The sequence below is a fragment of the Stenella coeruleoalba genome, assembly GCF_951394435.1.
Source record: "Stenella coeruleoalba genome assembly, chromosome: 6".
In the NCBI taxonomy this organism is placed as follows: domain Eukaryota; kingdom Metazoa; phylum Chordata; class Mammalia; order Artiodactyla; family Delphinidae; genus Stenella; species Stenella coeruleoalba.
Genome location: NC_137151.1, coordinates 51,664,039 through 51,687,212, shown reverse-complemented (window position 1 = coordinate 51,687,212; position 23,174 = coordinate 51,664,039). Strand labels below are relative to the sequence as shown.

Genomic DNA, 23,174 nt, shown 5'->3' with positions numbered 1-23,174 from the left:
GAAGTAAATTAGCAGGAACCCTGAAGTTCACAGATGCTATTTTCTCTGTATGGCATCTTTTAAGAAGGAGAAAAGGAGAGTAGTGGGGAGTTAGAGCACAGGACAGTAGAAAATGTTTTATACCAAATTATGGAGAATGGAAGATATATCTCTCTAGAAAAATACATAGAAGTTGCATCTCAGAGTAGAGGGCTCAGCTGAAGTTGTCAGCCCAGATTCTCACCCTGTTTGCCTGGGGTATATCACCTCTGATGCCGGCCCAGAGGAACTCAGGCATGCCTCCCTCGCTATTCCTTTATGCCTTCCATGAAAGGGGTTAACTCCAGGCAGTAGGTATTTTATTTTATACTTTTCATTTTTTTTAACAAAGTATATCAATTTAAAAATCAGACTAAGTATGACTAAAGCAAACAGAATACTGTATGATTCAAATCTCAATGAACTCCTAGTTAACATGATTTGGATGGACTGAAAATGACTTGTAACACCCTGCTTTCCTAAAAATTAATGATGATGCATCTTGCCAAACCTTTGCACTCACACCTACAGACACAGCAAAGGAGGAAAGCACAGTGAAGTAAGTAGAAACCCAAAGAATTTTGCTCTAAGCTAGCTGCATGTTACTGGGGCGGGGTGGGGGAACTGTGGTCGTGACTAACATGGATAAATGCCCAAGTGACTCTATTTCTCTCTCTCTCTCTCTCCCTCCTCCCTCCCTCTTTTTCACCTGGACCCTACTGTTTCCAAGATACCTTCTAGTTTGACTCTCTGCTGCTCAATTGGGTGTCTCTGATACTGACTGAGGTTGCCTGGCAACATGACTGATGGAACACTCACCAGCCTGTGTGGTGGCTCTATTTTTTGGTTCGCAGGTGGGAGATTTGGATAGAATTTCATAAGGTTTCCACATTGCAATTCTGTTTCATTCCTGTGAATGTGTAAGGAAGTTTATTGCTTACAATATTATTACTATAGTTCATTGCATTATTCATCATTGTTTAGAGGTTTTTATTTTTTGAAACTATTATTAATACTTCCAAAATTTTTAAAGAGGTTGGATTGCCCTTCAAAAGACTTCCTACCTTTTCATACACTCATTATCATAAAGCCAAAATTTTAAAGAATATTAAAAACCAAAAGGTTATTGATGGGGAAGAGATATAAGGGGAACTTCTTGGGGATTGGAAATGTTCTGTGTCTTGATCTGGGTAGTAGTAACACAAGTACATAACTATGTAAAAATTCATCAATCTGTATACTTAATATTAGTGCACTTTACACACTTTCATATACATACGGCATACTTCTAGAGTTTTAAAAGGTGCTGACAAGATGAATAAACACACATACACATATAGAAACAGAAGCTATATAAGCTTCGTATAAGTTTTAAAACAAAAATAATCTCTAGGCTTTTATCACAGAACATAACATCTTCTTAAAGACCAGACACTGTTGTTGCATTTAATCAGTTTAACAACAGAGACATTTTGCCATATGGCAACCATGCTTTTACTAATAACTTGCTATTTATAGAGAAGGAGACTTAACTGTCACTTCGACTGGACAAATTGAGGAGAGTAGACAGCCCTAAAAGCCACACACTGCAGATGATTTGCTTTTTGTTTCAGCCTCACTGGATAGCAAGCTGAATGCCTCAGATGGAGAGAAAGATCACATCTAGAAATTCACCTCAAGGAGAGACTTCATACACAAGTCATACACACGCCTTGCTGGTCTGGCCTCTCTGGGGTGAACTAGATGTACCACTTCCTACAACATAACATGGACAGAAAAATACATTGGCAAAATCTAACACAAACTTTAAAACAGTGGTCCTTAGTAGCTTTATTTTGCTGTATTTTATTTATAAAATTTTATCTTACAATCTCCATACCAAAGAGTGAGGGTATTTTCTGTACTTTACCCATTGGACCTGCTAAAGAGCTTAGCACTAAAGTTGCACAGCTTTCAAAAGTACTTTTATGTTGTTCTTTATGCTCATCATGGCTTTAATAAATACTGCCCAATTTATAACTGAGTAATCTAAGGTTCAGAGAATTTAAGTGACTTGCCCCAAATGACACACTTATCTAAGCCAGCAACTTCCTAACCAGAATTTGAAGCCAGTTTTCCAACATACACCATGTTGTTTAACGAACACCTATTGTTTCTTTCAGAACTGGCAAAACCTCCCCACCAAGCCAGTTCCTGTAAAAATTCAACTTTAGTTTGACTAAATATGTCTTTATCACTTATTTCCTGGTCTTTAGGATATTTCTTTTGACAAGAAGATCTGTCTGGGGCAAATAAAAATGCATAGAATTGTGGTGCTTTAAAGCTGTGGAATAGGTAGTGGAGGTCCACTCATATACCTAATTCGTTGTCAGCTGACAAAACGGAGGTCCAGCGAGTTCTGATGACTTTCATAAGTTTCATAACTTTTAGCGGTAGAATTCAAACTAGAACTCCTCTTATCTGTTTCTCGGTTTGACATTACATACATATTACTATCATAAACCTAAATTTTGAGCAATATTTCAGTATAGCTCAAAGAATATAATTGATCTATTTAAAGGGTAGAAATTGAGACTCTCCATCCCAGCTAAAAGGTAAAGCTTTACACAAGAGAAACAATGCAAATTGCCTTTCTTCACTCTCAATCAGTATTAGTCATGAATAGACTCTGTCCTCCCTTAAACAACTGAATTTATGTTAACATAACGTGGGTAAAATAAAACATACCACTTATTGATCCTCTCCTATGTGATAGACCCTTTGCATGTATTATCATATTCAATTCTCACAAAAATGTTTCAAGTAGTTGCTATCATGCTCTCTTACAGCTGAGCAAGCAGGACCAGTTAGGATAAAGACCTTGCTCAAGGTCACATAGCTAGTAATTTGCAAATCTGAGATCAGAACCCAGTTCTGTTTGATGATAGAACCTGTGTATTTTAATCCACACCATCCTGCCTCAGAAATCTGATTACTTAAATGTAGTCCCCATCCTCTAATTGTGTCTAAGACTGCTAAGCGTCTACCAATACTAATCTTCCCCTTCCTTACTAGGGAGTCGTGTGTGCAGCTAAAACACTATACACAATAGCTTTGTTTGCAGCAAAGAGTAATGATGGTCCGGCAGAAAATACTGGGTAAAGTTTCCAGGGAATATTTTTGAGCGGGGCTAAACCAGCTGGTAGCATGCCCTTTTGCCATTGCATTTTTTTTTTTTTTTTTTTTTTTTTTTTTTGCGGTACATGGGCCTCTCACTGCCGCGGCCTCTCCCGTCGCGGAGCACAGGCTCCGGACGCGCAGGCTCAGCGGCCATGGCCAACGGGCCCAGCCACTCCGCGGCACGCGGTATCCTCCCGGACCGGGGCACGAACCCGCGTCCCCTGAACCGGCAGGCAGACTCCCAACCACTGCGCCACCAGGGAAGCCCTGCATTTTTTTTTTAACATCTTTATTGGAGTATAATTTCTTTACAATGGTGTGTTAGTTTCTGCTTTGTAACAAAGTGAATCAGCTATACATATACGTATATCCCCATATCTCCTCCCTCTTGTGTCTTATTTTTTCATTCTTGCTGCATAGAACCCAGATATGATGGCTGGGATCCAGGAGTCAGCTTAGCCATTGGAAAACCCTTGAGGATGAAGTCATACTGCTAAAATGTTGGAACAGAACTAGATAAAGAAACTTGGTTCCCTAATGACCAAAGTACCACAATTCCAGCCCTACATGCCAATGACCAGACTCCTTTATGCAAGAGAAAACTTGAATTCTACCTTGTTTAAACGAACGAAATTTTGTTATACATAACCCACTGAGCCTCCATTGCTCACAAAACTGTGATAGCAACAAATTCACTTTGTGTGGAAAGACTACTAAAAATAGTATTGACTCAAGAGTTCTGGCTCTGGTTAGTGCAGACTAGGTAATGTATAGAGAAAAAAAAAAAAACTCATCTTGCTTTGGAAAACTTGAAAAGCTGGGTTAAAATATATATAGATGAAAAAAATTTTTCAGTTTTTCTACCACTTAGAAGGCGAAAAGCCACAACAGAATATCACTCTTATTCTAACAATGAGTAAGGGCCAGATAATCTATAATGTAATAACTTTTCTTGAGCTCATCTGAGAGCTGGGGTCACAAGGCCAAGAGATTAACTAAATTTCAAAGGGTAACAGCCATTCTGAGGAGAGGCAGGACACAGGAACGATTTCACCTTTAGCAGAACATGAGAGGCATGGGTGCTCATTTTGAAAGTGGGTAAGAAGAAAACAGCTAAGATGGTAACAAATACTCAAAGGCCAGAATGGGCTGGCAGAATAGTATAGACACCCTGGGATCTCCCAGACACAAAGGCATACACACTCGTTCATAATCTCTTTTTTTTTTTAGGCATCTCCTGGCAGCTCAGCAGCAAGATTAAGGTCAGGGCAGAAAGCCAGAGAGAGAGCACTTTGGTGACACAAAGGCACAAAACCCTTTCTGCTTCCCCACACCCTTCTCTAATAAAAAGCAAACTTTAGCCTTTTAGGACAGAAAACCCTCATACCCCCAAGGGCCCTGGAAAAGATGCACAGTCTCTGGGAAAGAGGTAGAAGCAAAAGTCATCAGACCCTGCTGGAGGAGCCGGTAACTCTCTTGAGCCCAGAATCTCATCCTAACACATTGCAGAGATCTGTTCCCACTGGGGGAAGAGCAGGACACTTTCTCTCACCAAATATAACCCCAGAATCAAGGAAGAATGTGAGCATGATGAGAGGAATGGGTAGGAATACTGAAAAAGCCACACAACTAAGGCCCAGGTGCACAGGACATTGTAAGATTAAGACTGGAGCAAAGTAACCCAGAACTTTTCCACTCTCACCAGGAGCACAGCACCAAGTAACCAGCAGTCTACCCTGGGGAGGTACAAGATGTAACATGAGGCTTCCTGCATTTGGCAAGCGTAGGAGGGTAGAGAACAAATGCCGAGAAAAATCCTCTGGCCCTCTAGGACCCACACTAAGCACAAGGAAGCAGCAGCACTGTTGCTGGAACTGGAAGTCTTTAAAAAAACACCCATCGGTATAAACTGTTAGATGAACAAAGAAAAAAAGAAAAATCATTCGATAATCTCAATAGATACAGAGGAAGCATTTGATGAAATGTAAAACCCAGTTATGATTCAAAATCCCAACAAAATCAGAATAAAAATAAATTTCTCAATCTAATGTATGATATTTACAAAATACATCACAATAAACATCATGCTTAATAGCAAAATGGTGACAGTATTCCCTTTGATTTGGAAATAATAACAGAATTTCCACTCTTCTTCCCACTGTCATTCAGCCTTGTTCTGAACATTCTAGCTAATTCAATAAGATATGAAAAAAAAGTAAAAGTATAAAATTTAAAAACTATTAAATAATATTATCTTTGATCACTGACAACATAGGTCTTTATGTAGAAAATCCAAAATAATCCACTCAAAAACTATTAAAATTAATAAGTGAGTGTACAACCTGCTGTATGCAAGGTCAATATAAAAATTACATTTCTTTATTTGAGGAACAGAAAATAAAGTTTTTAAAAATATATAATACATAATAATATTAAGCTGTGTAAAACTGCTAGGAACAAATTAACCACAATGAATAAGACCTCTATGCAGAAAGCCAGAAAATATAATTGAGAGAAATTAAAAAGACCTAAATATATAAAGTATGTACTTTGTATATGTTCATAGATTAAAGGAGTCAACATTGTAATTATGCCAATTCTTTAAGAATTTATTTAGCAATAGACTGAATGTAATCCCAACTAAAATCCTAATTTTTTTGTCAAATTTGACATAGTAATTCTAGAATTTATATGAAATAAGGCAAAGTCAAGATTCCTTGAATAAAAATATTGTGGGAGAATATTTTTTAATTGGTATGTAAAATTATATGTTTCATGTGCCCAGTAGTGTTTTTTGACGTCTGTATACACTACAGTGTGTTCACCACCAAAAAAGTTTAGTTTCCATAAGTCGCCGTACTGCTGACCCCCTTTCCCCATTTCACCTTCTACCTCTTCCCCTCTGGTAACCACTACTCTGTTCTCTGTAACTATGTGTTTGGTTTTGGTTTGGTTTGTTCATGTATTTATCTATTTATTTTTTATATTCCACATATATTTCGACAACATGGATGAAACTTTAGAGTATTATGTTAAGTGAAGTAAGTCAGACAGAGAGCGTGTTTTAATAGATATCAGGAATAATGAAAAAGTGGCCAGAGTTAAAATAGTGTCATAAGTAGTAAGAAGACACTAAAAGACAAATTAAAAAGAATAATTGCCCCCAAAACATAGACATATGGACATTTAATTTATGATGTTGGCAATAAAGAGTAGTAGGCAAAGGAAAGAATTTTCAGCATGATTCTGTAACAACTAGATATCCATTTGAAAGGAAAATAGGATTTCACGTCTACCTCAAACCATTCATGAAAATCAACTGAACGGGAATAATCTAAATGCAAAGAGGCAAAAATATAATTAAGATTAAACTTAAAAACTTTTCCTCATCAAAAACTCCATTAAGAAATTGAAAAAGCAAGTCACAGAGAGGGAAAAATTATTTGCAACATTTAATTTATAGGGGGTTCTTAATCCAAATATAACTAATTTCTGCATATTAACAATTTTAAAAATCACCACAATAGAAAAATAAGCAAAAGCACCTGAACAATTTATAAGTAATAATAAACATATGGCAATGAAACCACATAGCATGACCGCCTTATTCAACAAGAAATGTAAACTATACTTTCATCAGAATGGCTAAAATTAAAAGGACTGATTAAATCAAGTATTGGTAAGGATGAAACAGTTATGAATTCTCATATACTACTGACTGGAGTGTAACTGGTATAGCTACTATGGAAAACTGTTTGGCAGTATCTACTAAAATTGAAAATTTGCATAAAATATAACAGCATTTTCACTGGCAAGTATATATCCAATAGAAATGCATGTACATGTACAGCAAGAAACATTTAAAAGAATGTTCATGGTAGCATTATTCATAATTGCCCAAACCTAGAAACAGCCCAAATGTCCATCTACAACACAGTGGATAAATACTATGTAGTATTTTTATACAATGGAATACCATACAGCAATGAGAATTAATGAACCACATAAAAAAATTAATGAAACTTAGAAATACATGTACAGGAAAGGAAACCAAACACAAAAGAATACATGTTATATGACTATTATCTATGTAAATTCAAAAATCAAGCTAAATTAAAATTCTGTATTTAGCAACACATAATGAAAGGTTAAAACTATAATGAAAAGTAAGGAAATGATTACTGCAAAAGTCACAAAAATGTTATCTGTCAGGGAATTGATGGAAGGGGGGGTTAATCTTTAGGAGAAGAAAAAGCAACATTTCTGGAATGCAGAAAATGTTCTACTTCTGTATCTGTATGATGGATGCATGGGTCTTTGCTTATAAAAATTATTGTTTTGTGTGCTTAATGTATAAAAATTCACAGTAAAAAAAAGTTTAAAATGGCAATAATTCTGTAATTAAATTTTACAAATTAAAAATTATGATACAGTTGACCCTTAACCAACATGGGTTTGAGCTATGTGGGTCCACTTATACATGGATTTTTTTCAATAAATATAGTACCTGTATTTTCTTTAACTAAGTGTGGGGAAGAGTTTGTGTTTCATTAGAGATCACAGTGTAAAATCAAAAGAACTAGTGTTTGAGTCCTGATTCTATCCAAACTGTTTCAGCTTCCTGCCTTTGGATGAATCATTTATCAATTCCTTTATTTTTTTTTTTATTGTTTTTTTTTTCTTTGCAGTACGCGGGCCTCTGACCGCCGCGGCCTCTCCCACTGCGGAGCACAGGCTCTGGACGCGCAGGCTCAGTGGCCATGGCTCACGGGCCCAGCCGCTCCGCGGCACGCGGGATCCTCCCGGACCGGGGCACGAACCCACGTCCCCCGTATCGGCAGGCGGACTCCCAACCACTGCGCCACCAGGGAAACCCCAATTCCTTTTCTTTTAAGGCAGAGATAGCAGTAAGCGTACTTTTGACTCCACGGGAGTGGGCATCCCTAACTTCCCTCCCATGTTGTTCAAGGGTGAACTTTATATGAGACAAAGTTCAATTAATATAACTAACATCTACTGAGAATTTACTGTGTTAGGAGCCACTGTAAGTACCTTATCTCATTTGATCTTTACAATTTTCAGAAGACATAGTACTATTACTGTCACATTTCAGAGGTGAAGAGACTGAGGCAGAGAGACCTTACATGTTACACAGCTACAGAGGTCTCATTTTAAGATCTGAACCCATGCATTAGTATGGTTCTGGGGTCCATGCTCTTAAGTAGTGCATTCTACTATGTCTCCAATATAGAAAAAGAGAGATACTCCCTATGCTAGGTGTTAGTTTTCTTCTCTTGTCAAAATTACAATTTAGTATGATAGGTAAACTAAGTCTGAAATACTAATCTTTCATGGATACAAGATATTAAATCTTTAATTTAGCACTGTATCCTTGTTTCATTGTAAGCTCTGCTAAGGAAGGGAGACAAATCACATTAAGATGACATGTTTATTTTCCTCATTTATAATTGAGCAATATCATAAATTACACTGTTCCTGTTGCCCAGCATAGAAGTGAATATGTATAGAAGATTCATCCCAACCATAGGGATATTTTTCCCCAAAGGTCAGAAGAGTTTTCTCCCTACCAAAGACTTAACTAAACAAGGGGAAAACTCTTAAAAAAATATATGTTTCTCTGATTATTGGTAACATCATTTTCCAGTTCAGTCAACCTGGAAATCTCAGTTATTTTTTAGAGGAATGATATGTAGTGGTGAACTATGGATCCTTCGGAGTTTGACTGAATGGGCTCAAATAACTTGCTATTTTCTAGTTATTTAACCTGGGACAATTTACTTAGTTAATTCTGCCTCAGTTTCTATTGCGCAAATGGGGATGACATTAGCGTCTACTGCTCACGGTTGTTTCAAGTTAAATAATAAATGTAAATCATTTAAAACAGAGCCAAGTACATAGTAAATGCTACACAAGTGTTAATTACTATTACTACTCCCTGACCTATTGCCTTCAAAATCTCACCCACATCTATTCCTTTCTCTCCATTCCCACTGCTATGACCTAGGTCTCACCTTCATTCCTTCATTCTTATAGTGCTACATTTTCCTATAAATTGTTCTTGACTACGACTGGAATCCTTCATGAAGACAACACCAGATTAATATTCAAATAAGAAACTTTAGTTCACAGGATTGGCCTTACAAAATATTCTCTTTGTTTTGTCAACTGCCTAGTAAATTCAAATTTCTTATTCTGATGATCAGTATTTCCTACAAACTAGCTCCAGCCTTATTTTCCAGCGTTTTCTGTTTTCAGTCCAAGACAAGAAACTTATTCTGTTGTCAAACTAATTAACTGACCATTCATCGAATGTGAAGTATACCTTTTCACCTCTAACCCTGGATATGTCATTTCCTTGATTTTTCTGTTAATATTTTCCACCTGCATAAAGATCTAGCACAAATGTAATCTCCACGGTGAAACCTTGAATGAATGCAGTTTAGAATTGTATCTTCTTTCTTAAATCTCCTCTGATGCTTTATTTTTCATATATATGTACACATTTATATAACATTATTTCTCAAATTATTTGAAATGACTTTATTAATTTGACTAGTTTAGACTATTTTGATGATATCATAACCTAATACCACATCCTCTGCTTTATTTAGGCCTGGGCATATCTTATCTCCTCAAATTGAAGAAAGAATTTTCTTGAAAGTCATTTTTGTCTCTGCCTCCCACCTACTCTCATACTTAACCAACACAGTGCCTCTCATATTATGGCAGCATGTGATAAGTATTTATTGAATTGAGTGAAATAGAATTATTAAATATAATCGCTAGCTTTGTCTTTCAGAGATCAACTCTGGAAATTGAAAGTAGAAGAATTCCATAAGTCCTTCAGGCTCAAAACCAAGAGTAGTGTGAGAACAACAAAAGACTTGACCCATTCATTTTTAGAGCAATAATATTTTGTATACTAATAAGTTTGAAAATATCCCTGAGGTAAAATGTTGCTAATGGTTTGTTTCAAGAAGTGATGTGTAAAGGGACTGGGATTGATGGATGACTGAAATGGAAGAAGATGAAGATCACCAAAGAGTGAAAGGGAAAGTATCATTGTGGCTGGTGTGTTGTTAAGGATGGCCCTGAGTTTGGACACACCTGAAAATGATGACTAGGGAGGAGAATGATTAAGTCAAGCTGGACTCTTCAAACCTCTCAGCATTGCATGAAGTGGCTGGAGAACTGCAAGAAAAAGGTGTGTTCAGTCACTTCAGATTCTAAGAAGTAAGATTAATAGAAGCATAAGATATGATCTCTGGCCTTAGGGAAGAAACTTTGGTATTTTTCAAGTTTTCTGTACTCAAACAGCACTTTTTTCAAGGTAATGAGTTTTGGGTTGCTGAGTGGTCCTACCAACACTTAATATAAAGCAATTGTCATTTATTTAGTTGAAATTCAAGTATCAACTACTTATTTACTAAAGAATTAATATCTATGATCTGAGGTTTGAGAGTAAATGTTTTTAGGCAAATAAAAGAAAGATCAGTCACTGAATTTCAGTGCTCAACATCAGGTTAAGAGGATAAAGAAAAGGATAAAGCTTTAGAATTAGATCAACCTCTAAATAAACGGGTGGAAGATTCAAATTAGACATTTTTCCACAGAAGACATACAGATGGTCAACAAGCACATGAAAGGTGCTCAACATCACTAATCATCAGGGAAATGCAAATCAAAACGGCAATGAGATATTACCTCACACATATTAGAATGGCTATTGTCAAAAAGACAAGAAATAACAAATGTTGGTGAGGATCTGGAGAAAAGGAAACCTTTGTGCACGGTTGGTGGGAATGTAAATTGGTGCAAACACTGTGGAAAATAGTATGGAAGATCCTCAAAAAATTACAAATAGAACTACCACATGCTCCAGCAATTCCATTTCAAGGTATTTATCAGAAGAAAAGGAAAACACTAACTTGAAAAGATATATGTGCCCCCATGTTCACGGCAGCATTATTTACAATGATCAAGATATGGAAACAACCTAAGTGTCCACTAATGGGTGAATGGATGAAGAAGATGTATATATATGCACAATGGAATACTATTCGGCTGTGAAAAAGAATGGAAGCTTGCCATTTGCAACAACATGAACAGACCTTGAGGGCATTATGCTAAGTGAAATAAGTTAGACAGAGAAAGCTAAATACCATATGATCTCATTTACATGTGGAATTTAAAAACAAACAAAAACCCCAAGCTCACAGATGCAGAGAACAGATTGGTGGTTGCCAAAGGAGAGGGTGAAGGGTGGGTGAAAGAGGTGATGGGGGTCAAAAGTACAAACTTCCAGTTATAAAATAAAAAGTCATGGGGATGTGATGTACAGCATGGTGACTATAATTAATAATATTGTATTGCATATTTGATAGTTGCTAAGAAAGTAGATGTTAAAAGTCCTTATCACAAGAAGAAAAATGCATAAGGATATGTGGTTACAGATGTTAACTAGACTTACTGTGCTGATCATTTTGCAATATATACAAATATTGAATCATGTTGTACACCTGAAACTAACACAATGTTTTTGTCAATTATGCTTCAATAGAAAGTTAGATAAATCTCAAGCTTCAGTCCCATGAATGATAGATTTAAACTTTCTGTGGTGCATCTTCCTCACATGAAAATTGAGATAATATCATATCTACCTCATGATATTATTGCTTACATTAACTTAGATGTTGAATGCAAAGTGCATGGGATAGGGTCGATACTTAATATATATTTTTTCTTGCCCACATCCCTTCAATTTCCATGAATCGTTTAACAAAACATTGGATGAGATTGTTCCTCCAAATTAGTTGACAATCATTTTAACAATTCTCTTTATTCTGTATCTATAAGTTTGCCTGGCTTCCTTCAAAACAAGCATTTCAGATTCCATAAGCACACAACTTCCCCCTCTTTTCTCCAAAAAGCACACAAACACACTTTCAGTCTAGATTTGCTATCACCACATAATAGGATATATATATTGTTTGACTAAATAGTTTGTTTCTTCACTAAGAGTTCAAAGGAGGAAAAGTATCTACTAAGAGCATCTTGATTTGTGTATGAAGAAAGCTGAAGTTTAGTTTCTTTTTGAGCATGTCAATCAACAGTATTCACTGAGTACCTTTGTTGTATATTTTATATGACGTGATCATGAAGTTATGATGCTTATTAACAAACGTACTTGAATTGAAATATCCAAATGAATCAATTCCAATTTAATAACCATGAACATTTATCAAGCATTAACTATGTAGATGGAATTGTGCTATAGTTTACATGTATTAACTCACCACAAATTCAGCAGTTCCTAATCTTATATCCATTTTAAAGAGACATTTTAAAGTAATTCAAAGTCACACAGCTAAAAAGAGATAAATCCAGAATTTAAACCCAGGAAGTCTGAATCCAGAGTCAAAATTCTTAAAACACTACACTATGTCACCTGTTTGCTTGTTTTTTTAAAGTAGTTATACTGGGAGACAATGTACAAATATCAATACTGCCATCATTGCCTCTACATTTTCTGGAAATTTTAATTTAGAATTGTCCTCCAGATTATCGCAATTCATCAAACAAAGAATGTGAGCATGCAGAGGCTAGGACCCTATGATTCTATGGTTCCTTCCAACTTTAAAATGATAATATGAGAGCACTTGCTTTTTTTAATAAATGAAAGATGACTTTTAGAGAATTTCAGAACTCTAATTCTAAACACTTTTCATCAAAGAATAATTTAGGTGATTCATTAACTTTCTTTCAGAATCCACGTTTTCACTTATTTCCTACTAGTTCAAAGCCATCCAAGTCAGGAATTGAAAGCATCATTTGAAATGGAAGCAATGACATGACAGATGATACAGAAAAAAAAATTGCAACATTTCCGTGATACTGCTTAAGCAAAACAAAAATCCAAAGAAATAATTAGAACATGTTTGTATTCTTATTAAATATTAAATAAATATTTAAATATTCAGGCTCTTAAATAAAATTAATTTAACTTTTTCTAAGTTGTTGGTGAAGGTAATATTTCTTGAAAAGCTGTGTGTTTTGATCAAAGCCCAGGTCTTCACTTTGAATAGATATTGAGCAAGTTATTAAAACTTCTTGGATCTCAGTTTTCTCATTTATAAAATGGGAATAAAAATAGTAATCTTAAAATATTTTGGGGAGAATTAGGACAAAATATATAAATGCCTGATACACAGCAAATCTTAATCCTCAGCAAATCCAAATATTTAATTCTGTACTCCTATTTAAAATTTCCATAGCAACACTGGCTAATAACACTAATTTTTCTTCATGCTTGTCAACTTATGATTAAAAGGAAAAAAAAACTCAAATAAAAAGTGATAAATATTATGTACCATTTATATACATAGAACAAGTGTAAAATCAGTCATTAGAATTCTTGAAATTATACAACTAATTCAGACTAGCAAATAGCTCAAATCTTTATCTTTTATATACATTTTTCCTCAGTATTCACAAATATAAAGAACTGTAAATAGAAATGTATTCTTTCATGACTGTCTGCCAAATTTATTCAGCATGACTGCAATTGAGTGGAAAAATAAAAATACATATTACTTACTGTATGTGGCACTTGGTAATTTCAAAATGATTTGCAAACATTCATCCTCAAAATACTCCTACAAAATGCATCTGGGAAAAGAAAGAAATGCAAAAGAGTAAGCAATTTGCCATGGTCACAGAAAAACTAATCCAGAACAACACTCACTTAGACACCACATATTTTAACATACCGAAATGAGCTTTTGTAAAATATAGATTATACATACAGTATATTATAATGGGCTGATGAACAGAAATGTTCCCAACTATATGCAAATATTCTACACATCAGTCAAGGAGGACACTCTTAAGATGAATCTGCACATTGGCTTCCAAAATACATGCAAGAAACACAGGCCCCCAGAACAAGCCAGAATAACATAAAAGCAATTCAAAAATGAGATATTTATAAGTAAATTTTAGTTGGAGATTTTAGGTGGCTATTACATAATTCAAGTTTTGCAAATGTACTTTTGTCTAATATATGAAGATCACTGAGTCGGAGGAGAATTTTGCTTGATTTATCCAGAGAATTACACCAATTCACTTTGTAACTGCGTTTCAATTCTAATTGAAAACCATGTACTGAGAAAAATGCAGGCATGCCACTTGCACACCTCACAAAAATAGACAAACATTCTTTTTTTTTTCAGAAGGCCAATTATAAGGAGAAAGTTATTTAATCAGATTTCATTAATTAATGTGTTTGTTTTAGGGGAGAGGTGTTAGGGAAAGCACAGTAATTTCAAAGTGCAAAATATTTCAGCTTAAGTGAATTTTATGCTTCTGGGTATACTGTTTTATAAAAGAACTGTTCAAATGAAACAAAACAAAACACAACCTAATGATAATTAAAGTAACCCTTCAAAGTACCACATGTTGTTTCAGACAGATTAAACACACTATGGACAATAACAAAGTAGCAAGCATCTTTAGAGAGACATTAGTTTTCAGCAACCAGAAGAATTTCCGCCCAGATATTTAGTTGTTTATAGGACTAAGCATAAATAACTAGCTTACCAAATCAACAGTTCAACAGCAGAACAGGCATTCTGAGTCGAACGTCTAATTGATTTATCTTCCTCTAGTGTGTGAAAGACAACAGGATGGCACTGGCCTCTACCTGGTACAGGAATGAATGATTTTACTAATCCTCAACAGAGAGTTTCTCAAAAGGAGGAAACTAGAGATAGTTAGTGAATTTATAGTTAAAGGTCAAAAGTAAGTCAAAAAGTTTTTACGAAACCATGTAATTTTATAAATTTCATTTTTCTAAGTTTAAAACTCAGAGATTAATAGAAGATACAAACTCATGTCTACATATAATTTCAATAGAATTATAAAGTTATAACAATTAGCAGATCTGTGTATTTCTTCATGCTTTAGCATAGTCATCCTCTTAGGCAAGAGAACTGAAGTTAACACTAATTCCATGACTTGCCCAATTTGACACAGCTAATAGGGGTGATCCTGGACTCAGAGCCAGCTTTTTCCGACCCCAGTTTCTTCCACTACAACACCTACTAGTCCCTACACCTCATGCAGGGCAGAAGTTGCAAACTGGGGCATGTTAAAAAATATTCAAAAGCAAGAGATTTCTCATAAGAGTTCTAATTTCTTTTTTTTTTTTTTTTTTGAAAGAGCAAAGATATCTTAAGGCTGGGTTTGCAACTTCCAGAGAGCAGAGAAATGGTTGCCAGTCTCACATGGGACATGCCTCCTGCACTCATCTAATTCCTACTTTTGCAAATTGTCTTCTACTCTGCAGTTGTCAAGCACCAGAGAGTTTTGCTCCTGATCCAAAAAACCCCTTTACCTACCAACTACAATCAGACCTCTTTGCTGTGAAACAGGAAGAATAATATTAATTATCCTCCAAGAGCATATTTCATTAGTTGAAGTGACTGCTTCTAACTACATTTCACTATACTCTCCTAATCAGGTGTTATTGATTACCATATTTTAACCTACATATACATTTTAAAATTTCATGGGCTTGAATTTCCAGGTATTTAAATATATATTTGATACTTTTTAAAGCTAAAGGAGAAATTCAAAAACACAGTTGACTGGTACACAGTCATAAGCATTAATCATCTCAAATCATGATTTTTCATTTACAATGGACACATCTTTCAGAGAGATACCTCCTGGGGTGATAGGTGTACTAAGTCAAAAGAACTTAGGCCTCAGCTTCAAGAGATTCTCAAAAGTCAAATCTGGGACAATTGGAAAATCAGAATAAATAATTATAAAGAATTAAACTTCATTACAGAATATAAAATATAAATAAAAGAAAGTATATAAGGAAGAATCGGAAAACTCTTCCCTTCTGTAGAATATACCTTGGAGTTAGGAAATCACCACTAAGCACATATTATAGTTAACTGATTTAGTCAAGAAAACACCTGCGGATCAACACTCATGGATGAAAGTGTGCTGACAAACAAGATATTTCCATAGTCTTGAAGTATCTTCCCCAAATCACTTACTAATTACAATGGAGAAAACAATGGAGAAACTTGGCAGAGACCACCTTAACTAAATGATTGAAGACAACATCATCAAAACGGCACAAACACACATGACAAGTCCCCAAGTATGATGCCCTTGAGAAGGACACATCACTTCTGTGATAAGTCTGCCAAAAATGTATAAACTGAATCAATAATTAGGAAATATCAGGAAAACCCAAATTGATGAAAGTCTAAAAATATCTGGCCTGAACTCTTCAAAGTCATTAAAAACTGAAGAAATGTTCCAGATTGAAGGAATTTTTCAAAAGACATGACAACCAAATGCACGGGTGATCCTAGATGCACCATGAGTTACATAACAGTATTTTGTTAAAAATGATATTCTTAATTTTTACAACTGTACTGTGGTTATATAGGAAAATGTCCTTATCCTTAGGAAATACACACTAAAGTACTTCAAGTAAAGAAGCATGTTGTATGTAACTTATTCTCAAAGGATTCAGGGAAACATTATATATATGCACATATATACATACATATATGTATATATAATTATGTAATTATACAATGCATATCTATCTATCTATCTATATATATATATGAGCATATATGGAGAGAGAAAGAGCAAGCAGAAATAATAAAGCACAAGGGGTAAAATGTAAATAACTAACGAAACTGGACAGAGAGTATTCAGGGTTCTGAAGTATAATAATTACAATTTTCTGTATGCTTGAAGCTATATCAAAATTTTAAATTAGAGGCAATAGGTAGAAATAAATAAATGTCTTACTTTCATTGAGATATTTTGGGATCACAGAAAAATAGCCAAAGAGATAATCAATGACATGTTTTTAAATTAAGAAAAAAATTAAGAAGTTAAAAAACAAATCAGAATCATTGCTCAATGTTTTTGGACAACTAAAATACCAAAAATCCAGATATATATACACATTCTCCTGCATTTTATATATTATATATAATTCATATATTAAATATGCATATATTTAAATCAGATATCTTTTTAATAACATATTTATATATGCATATTAAATTCATAAAATAAAGAATGAAAGTAAATATGGAATTTAGCTTTGGGTTTTTAAATAAACCATATAAACAATATTAAAGTCAGTGAATTCAGCAACGTAAAGTTAAATAATAAAGTGATATGCATAAATAAAAGTGTTCAGCAATTAAAGAAAAAAAAAGATTATCAAACAGTCCTTGAAGGTCATCAGTATAACTGTTTCTTCCTTATATAACTGTTTTTCTAAATCAAAATTACCAACTTCTGTTTTTTTCAAATTCAGGAAAAAAAAGACACATTAAAAAATAAAAATCGCCCTTAATTCCTAAAACAATATATTTCATTTCAAACAATATATTTACTGTCTTTATTTCCAAACCATTATTTAAAGAATTATACAATATAAACTCATAATTAGATTCTTTTTTTTTTACTCTATTGTGAATTTCATTCCGTGACAACATTATGTTTGTTTATCATTACAATGCAAAATTATTTCACTGATTGGTATCCCATAGATGTAATCATTGATTTAATATTTTTTATCTATAACTTGTTAGCAAGTATCAGTTACCAAAAAATAAAAAACACTGCAAACGTATTTCTGAATGTATCTTCTGCCATATCATGATTGTTTCCTCAGGATAAAATACCCAGAAGGGAAATTACTGGATCAAATAGCATGAGGCTGTTAAAATTTGCTCAACTATATTTTATTAACACAGATGCACAAAATTTTCACATTTGAACAACCCCACAATCAGTTTATATTTTACAGTCACTGCAGCCATTTGCAGTTGTGACACAGTATTTTTTGCGTGTTTGTGTCCTGACTTGGCCCTAGTTCTTCATATTGTCATGTCTTGAATTGAGTTTTATGCATTCTTGGTGTTACAAGTGTTGAGTTTACCTTTTAAAATGTCTACAAAGAGGTTAGCCAAAAATTTGACCTTGAAATAAAAAATTGTTCATATGGAAAAGCATGGAAACAGAGCAGTTTTAGTAAAATATTTATTTTTGGAGGAATTAACACTTCCTATTTTCTTAGGAAGCAACAGTTGAGATTTTACAGGACCTAAGGAAGAAAATAGATGAAGATATGTTACAGTCTTGTAACTGAGAACATACAAGGGGATTGATTACTACATGACGAGTGATGCAAGCAAAGACAGAAAACACTACAGAGCCCCCTGAATAATCCAAGCCCCCCTACCAAGTCTCATTTCTAATTTATAGCAACAATGCGTCAGTATGTCTAGATACTACCATTTACATTTTATTACGTTAGATATTAGCATTTTAAGTGCCACTTTAATTGATAGTTTTCAACAGTCTTCAAGTTACTTTAGCCACCTTTCCTTTTTCCTATATTTACTTTGTATTCTTGCAAATTCACACAGACTTAGCAACTTTCCTAGTCTGCAGAATCCATATTTTGTATTATTAAGTTCTGGAGATTAATACAAATATTATTCAGTATAAGCACCCAATCAACCCTTCTGGAGTCTCAGTTGGTCTGCCCTGGCAGGTCACTGATTCAATAACACATGACAAACCATGCCTCCCTTTACCCAAGACTACATTTTCTTTACTGGTTGATGAGAATGTCATATGAGATAAAAACTAAACCTTACTGAAATGAAGATATATGAACTCTTTTGCTTCCCCTCATATTTAAGTCCTGTCATTGTGTCAGATAATAAAATTAGATGAACTTGCCGTGACTTACTTCTTTTAAAGCCATGTTGGTTGTTACCCCCATTTGTTCTGCTCTTTGAGGTGTATGAAAAATGTCTTTTTGATTTATTCTATTTTCCTAGATATCAAAGCAAGCTGATGAATCTATAACTTCTAAAGTCATCACTGTGTTCTCTCTCTCTCCCTCCCCATTTTCATTTGGCATTCAAGAATCCTAAGTCAACTCCTTGTACACTTTCTATTGTAAATACGGCTTGGTAATAATCCTATGATAATTTCTATCATGAACAGCATGCCGAATCAGGATCTCCTCAACATTGCATTTAAAAATGTAATTCTCCTGTAGTCCATTAGCCAATTTAAGTCACTGCATAATTCCATATCAGGTTCAAACAGTAGGCAATGCCTTGACCAAGATCCTGAACACCCTCACCCCTTGATTTTTGACAGTGTGCTTACCTTGCAGACAGTGTCTACATTGTGGCATTCCCTAACTGAAGACTGTTTCATCCGTCCCTCTTCTCTGTTCATCCAGTTGAGAAGTCAAGACCTGTTTCCTAACTCAAGTGGGTTTTCAGTCAATTCTTTGTTCCCTTTACTTTATTTCACTTTTTTTCCACTGAATGTTCAAGGAACTGGCAAAGTGATTGTTCCAAACATTCACTAGCCTCTCCTGTAAAGAACACTGAATGCCTTCACCTTCATCCCCTGCTTCTAATCCACTGGCAGAGATATGAGAAGATGTTGGTTCCTTCATCCTCAGAGATGAAAGGTGAAACATGTTTGCTTAACTCACTTAACCCCACTCTCAGCAAACACACAGTAAAGCATGACTTATTTTATATCCTTCCCTCATTACTTTCTACTCACTGTAAAAATTTCACCTCTTGCTTTACATATCCTATCTTTTGCTTACTTCACTTTCATGAAGTTTTTCCAAGAACAGATTAGAGATTCAGGCAGATTTATGTTCAGAGAACTTCATCAGTGTCATTTATAATATTTATAACTGTAAATCCTTAAAAGCAACTAGAGTGTCTAACAATTAGAGATCAACAAAGTAAGGTGTGGTTTGTGTAGATGATAGAATGCCAGGCAGCCACAAAACTCATGTCTCAAACAGTATTTATTTATATGCAGAAATCTTCAATATATCAATATATTTTTAAAACAATATACTTTCTAAAATAACATGATGAATAAAGTAGCAATTGTGTAAATAATTATAAATATGTATACACACATGTATTTACATATACACAAATATATGTATAAAATTCAGAAAGACTGGAAGACTATATAGCAAAATGCTAATAGTTATGATCTCTGAATAATGTAAAAATATAAGTAATATGAACTTACTTTTTAATATTTTACTTAATTTTGCAAACCTTCTGCAATATATATATATATATATGCATATATATATAATCTTATCATTCAAAAAGAAAGAATACTAGTTTGAAAACTCAGAGGGAACAAAAGCAACACACTGCATATGTAAGAACCAAATACAGAGCTATAAATCAGGCAGAACTTCAGCATTAAAAGAGCTGGAGACTAGTATAGACAAAATTGGGGCATAAATAAGCAGTAAGAGTAAATTCTCAAAAAGTTAATAAAATGTGATTTTTTTGATGTGGTATGGCTGGACCTACCAGTTGCCTCCCCAATATTTATTCTCTCCGGCCTTAGATGCTATATGTACTTTATGCTCTTTGGCCTTTGCCTGCCCAACATGTAGATATGACTGGAACTCTGGCAGCTATTTTGAGATCTTAAAATGTCTACAAGAATCCAAGATCCCTGGTGACATTAAAGAGCCAGGCTTCTCAGGCTTGGACTGCTGACATCAAGACTTCATATTTTGTGAGGGAAAAATAAAAGCACTAATTTCTTCAGGCCACTCTGGGCAAACACTGGACACAATTTCTAAGTGATACATACAACTACTTGAGAATTTGCAGGTAAGAATAAAGAAAATGTTTCTCTGTCAAGGATTTAATGATTATTTGACGAGAATATATTAGCAAATGTTAGGGTCCATATGTCAAATAATACTTAAAATGAAAAAAAATTCAAAGGAATTCAGAGGAGAGAAATGGAAAGAATTAACATTTAGGAAATTACAATACATTAAAAATGGCTCAAATGGAAAAATTTGTATTTCATAAAAGGAAATACCTAGTAGTTTAGTTATATTTAATTGTATGAAGGGTTATTTTTAAAGTTAGACTCCAAGTAATGAAATTGCTTTAACAGTAGGAGAGATTATATTACACACTAAAAATGAATTTCCAGAAACTAAAGATTATTTAGATATTAGCTTTTTTTTTAAGTGAAGTTTCTTTTGAGCCTAAATTTAGAACTGGAACCTTTCAAATCATGAGATCCAATTAGAAATGTAGTGTAAATATGTGATGAACTTTAGGTAGAGGATGTGAGTTAGTTTCCTATTATGTTTTATGGTCAATTTTGGTGCTTTCTTCATGTTTTACACCACTGTTTAAACGTACACATTTGTATTTACTTCTTCTGAGAATACGTTAAAACTGATTGAAAGTGTATCCTTAACTCCACTACACCATCCAAATATAGAGTGTGGCAGGTTGTATCTTCCAAAGATGACCGCAACATGTCCCATCCTGCATGGTCTACTGCAATGTGAGCTTGACATTTCGCCCATCACAAGATGAAGCTATTTCTTTGCCTCCTGGAATCTGAGCAGACCCTAGGACTCCTCTGACCAAGAGGATATGATAGAAGCAACACTGTACCAGTCCAGGAGTAACCCTTAACTCGCATCTTCTGTCTTCTGCCTCTTGGAGACCTCAGCTGCCATGGAAGAAGTTCAGGTCACTCTACTGGAGAGAGTGGCCATTTTGAGGAGCACAAGGCATCAGACATGTGACTAAAGAAACCATACTGGACGTCCAGTTCATCCGGCCTTTAGACGACTCTGGTCCCAGCCACCACCTGATGGCAACTACATGAGAGACCCCAAATGAGAATCTCCCAGCTGAGCTCTGTCAACCCACAGAACGATGAGAGATTATAATAAATTGCTATTTTTAAGCCACTAAGTGTATGGATAATTTCTTGCATAGCAATAAAATAACCAGAAAATGTGATCATCCTAGAATTTAAAATCTAGAAGTATAACGCAATATTTGTCACCCTTTATTTATGTAAGTTCTAAAATTATACATATGAACATATACTGACCAGAATGTCAATTGTTTATATGGTAACCTATTTTTCTGTCTCTGTCTCTACCTCTATCTATGCAAGTTATCTTATATCCAGTTAAAATGATTTCCGATTGCTTTCTGGCTGATCGTGCACTAACACAGAAGTTTTATATATATGTGTATAAAACATGGATATATATATATATATATATATATATATATATATATATATATATACGTGTGTGTGTGTGTGTGTATTTATGTGCACATACAAACACACACACAGTGGAATTCGGGGCCATTCAGCCTGTAAAACAGAATATATAGCAGAAACCTGAATGTTGAACTGACAATGTGGAAAACAGCTTAAATTTGTTTTCTGTGCTCCCAAAAAGCAGGACTAAGACCAATAAGACCAATGAGAAAAGTCACAAGGAGCAGAATTTAAGCTCAGCATAAGGAAAAGCCCTCTTACTGTAAAGAATGACAAAATAGAATGGGCTTCCCTAAGAAAGGGCCAAATGAAGAATTCAAGAAGTTGAAGGTCCACTGTCCAGAAATGCTGAAAGGGATTTCAAGTTGTGGTTTGTTGACGGAATTAAATGTTTTTTAAACACCCTCTTGAACCCACTATTTTGATAAATTTGTGGTGATTATCTTTGGAATAGATTATGGTAATATTTTTATATTCCCATCGTATTCTAGAAACAGACATGAGGAGTGTCACAAAGATTCATTCAATAGAGCATCATTAAATTCACAGCCCTTTATCCTACTGAATCAATGTTTTCAAGACATTTATTGAACAACTAGCTATATTATGGACTTTAGTAGACCTCGGGGGAACAATGAGGAATGTGATGCCTCCACTGTGAAAAAGATTATAATTTAAAATCGGACACAGAGGAAGACACAACCATGATAACATGGTATAAGTTAGCAACAGCAATAAGAACAAAGTACTGTGGGAACTGGAAAAAGGAATAGAAAAAATTCTGTCCTGGA

General features: G+C 34.6%; 1 protein-coding gene across 4 annotated transcripts in view; it reads right to left on the bottom strand.

The window, feature by feature from the left end:
- GALNT13 (polypeptide N-acetylgalactosaminyltransferase 13) overlaps positions 1-23,174 on the bottom strand; it is a 982,370-nt gene that overhangs the window by 505,204 nt on the left and 453,992 nt on the right. For 2 of the 4 annotated variants that reach the window (XM_079925131.1, XM_079925129.1), the window contains one exon: positions 13,796-13,866. The gene's annotated coding sequence lies outside the window, so the exon portion shown is untranslated. Of the gene's footprint in view, positions 1-837; positions 918-13,795; positions 13,867-14,796; positions 15,392-23,174 lie in introns of those variants that run through there. The other 2 variants (XM_079925128.1, XM_079925130.1) reach the window with 2 other exon arrangements.